Raw genomic sequence first — 3,054 nt, 5'->3', positions numbered from 1 at the left:
CCAGCCATTATTAGTCTCAAAGTGGGTTCCTCGTCATCGAATTATTGTATTATATTGGCGAATAACAGTCAGTTTAACGTGTGTAAAAGTATTTTCCAGCTGTGTTATAATTCAAGTCAAACCTTGGTTCTATTTGCTTGGTGAATCTGTTCATTTTCACGTGATTCAATTGAAGCATTTTTACTCAAATTTTCAGTTTTAATGATATTGAAGTTTGGTCTTAGAATCTTGATGAATAAAGTTTCTTTTACCCTAAGCTCCTCTCAAAGTCAGCTGAACCAATGACTGAAAACTGATTACTGTAAACCGAAAGGAATATTTCAGTTCCATGTGTGCTCTTGTACAAGTAACAGCCTGTCGAACGTTCTTTTCGAGTGTTATTTAGTCCATGTTTCAAGACTTCGAACAGTTGAACCAATATATCCTATCTTTCAGTGAGGGTAAGAATATTCATACATGACGTGGGAACGCTTGAGTAACGGGATACTGTCTTTGCCCCTCAGTGGCACAGCGGTATGTCTGCGGACTCCCCGCTAGAATCTGAGTTTCGATACCCGTGGTGGGCAGAGCACAGATAGCCCATTGTGTAGCTTTGTGCTTAATTACAAACAAACAAACAATACTGTCTTTGATGTAAAAGAAGTTTTGAATTCGTTTTGAGGGTTTGAAAACAATTTCTACATTAACTTGTGGATAAGTTCTCTTGTTAGTCTTTTATTATTTTTTTACAGTCTTTACATGTATCTAGATATGGTAGCACAAAGGTCACAGTGCTAAAACGTTCTAATGTTTTTTTGAACTACATCCTTCGAACATTAAGTATCTAAGCAATATACCGTCGAATTTATTATTATTATATACTACAATAATTTGTATTGTGTTTAATTCTTAGTCTTATATATTTTTATTCTCTAAGTTTCAGTTTTGTTAAAAGATGTAAAGTATTTTAATAAAGTTGGTATTCTTAATGATTATTCACTACAATTAATGCAATAGAAACAGTTAATTATTCAGATCAAGCGAAAAATAAATGTATCAATATAAAAACATGTGTTAATGGATGAATCCACTCGATCCACACTAAATAATGCACACTAGTTAGTACGTAATTACAGCGTGACACTATCGCGAATAACTGTTTTTATTGTAATCCCAAATGAAAATGTGAATGTAACACAGAAATATACAACAAGACAACTATCGTTATAATTTTCTCAGTAGTCGTTTTCACTTGCTGGACACACACAGTTCACTTATACGTATACTCATAAAGGATAAACAAATAATAACGTCTCAACTAAAGTGGGTAACTTATAGATGTCATCCTCTGTCTGAATTGATTTGGAGTTGTATAGATATTTTCTTATAAGTATTCTTTAAATTAATAAGCATATTTTGCGATTTTAGCAACTATTTTTGTTTTTGTTTTAGCGAAAAACTACACAATGGGCTATCAATGCTCTGTCTACCGCCTGGAATTCAACCCTGGATTTTAGTGTTGTAAGTCCATAAACTTTTCGCTGATCCAGGATAGATCCAATAACCTAATGTAAACCACATGCAGTTCGCAAATCTGGTAGTTTGTCAAACAACAAAGCTCCTGTTTGTCAAAGTTAAATGAGTTAGAATTTCATTGATATAAGAGAAAAACACAACTGACTTTATCCGACAACAAAATACACTTTACTTACGAATGAGTGGCCCGGCATGGCCAGGTGATTAGGGCGCTCGACTCACAAACTGAAGGTTTCTCGTGTTCGAATCGTCGTCACACCAAACATGCTCGCTCTTTCAGCCATGGGGCATTATATCGTGACGGTCAATCCCAGTAGCCCAAGAGTTGGCGGTGGCTGGTGATGACTAGCTGCCTTTCCTCTAGTCTTACTTTGCTAAATTAGGGACAGCTAGCGCATATAGCCCTCGTGTAGCTTTGCGCGAAATTTATAACAAACCAAACTTACTTACGAATGAACAGAGAAAAATGAAAACTGTGGAGAACGAAACAAATAAACAATATAATCAAACTTAGGAAAACTAAATAAAGTCAGTAGTAAATTAAAAGGAAAACTGAAGTGAACTAAATATAGATATAGAAACATATATGAGCGGTTGATTAGCTAAATATAGGAACAAAAGCAAAAATCACAGTTGCTTGATGATTAGATTTGGGTTTATAAAGTTTGCAGCTAAACTCTCAAGCAACCTAGCTTCTGATAGCTTAGCCTGGAATGTAAAACAGCCTTGCACGTGAGTAATGTTGACTACCAACTTATCAATGCCCCATGTTATGATTAAGACATCTTGGATCAGCATTTGCCTTAAAACCTGAGTACCTAAGGCTAAGTTATGCATATGAGGTCTAAAAGACTTTCTTGTTCTCAACTAGAGCAAAGAAAAACATTTTTATTTATTTTTCAGGTAAAATCTAAGAAAAGGCATGGTATCAAGAGCTAACTAGGTACCACAAATGTTTCCTTTATCTTAAATCGTCCTCGATCTAAATTAACTTTAAACCTTATCTCCCAAATCAATTTTAATCATATGCCAATTAAAATCTCAAGAGAGTACAGACCTGTGTTTAACAGGACAACGAAAAAATGCCAACATCACCAAATGGGCAACATAGCGATGGACAGAATGAAACAACAAATTATACTAGATACATACATTTATTATTAAGTCAAATACTAAAAAAGCACAGCAACATATTATTATATTGAAATCATTACAAAGCAAGACAAACAATCTTCAAAATAACCGACATTAATTCATAAATACCGTTCATAAATGCCCTTGCTATGACAATTAAATAAAACAGTATTTTTGTAGCTAAAGTAAAAAAAGAAACAAAACAATTGCATTATTTTTTACATAGTTTGATTATTATGCATGCTTATTCATCTTCCCGAAAATTAAAATCCTTCTGCTTTATCCCGAACATTAAGCACCTCTAGAACAGGCCTACAAAATTCGTAGACTATCTTGTTCGGAAATTAATACTGAGATAACCTGTTTAGCAATATCCGCAAAATCTAGAAATAGTATAATGAACAC

The sequence above is a fragment of the Limulus polyphemus genome, unplaced genomic scaffold (assembly GCF_000517525.1).
Source record: "Limulus polyphemus unplaced genomic scaffold, Limulus_polyphemus-2.1.2 Scaffold3531, whole genome shotgun sequence".
Classification (NCBI taxonomy): Eukaryota; Metazoa; Arthropoda; class Merostomata; order Xiphosura; family Limulidae; genus Limulus; species Limulus polyphemus.
Note: the sequence above shows the minus strand (reverse complement) of the source record.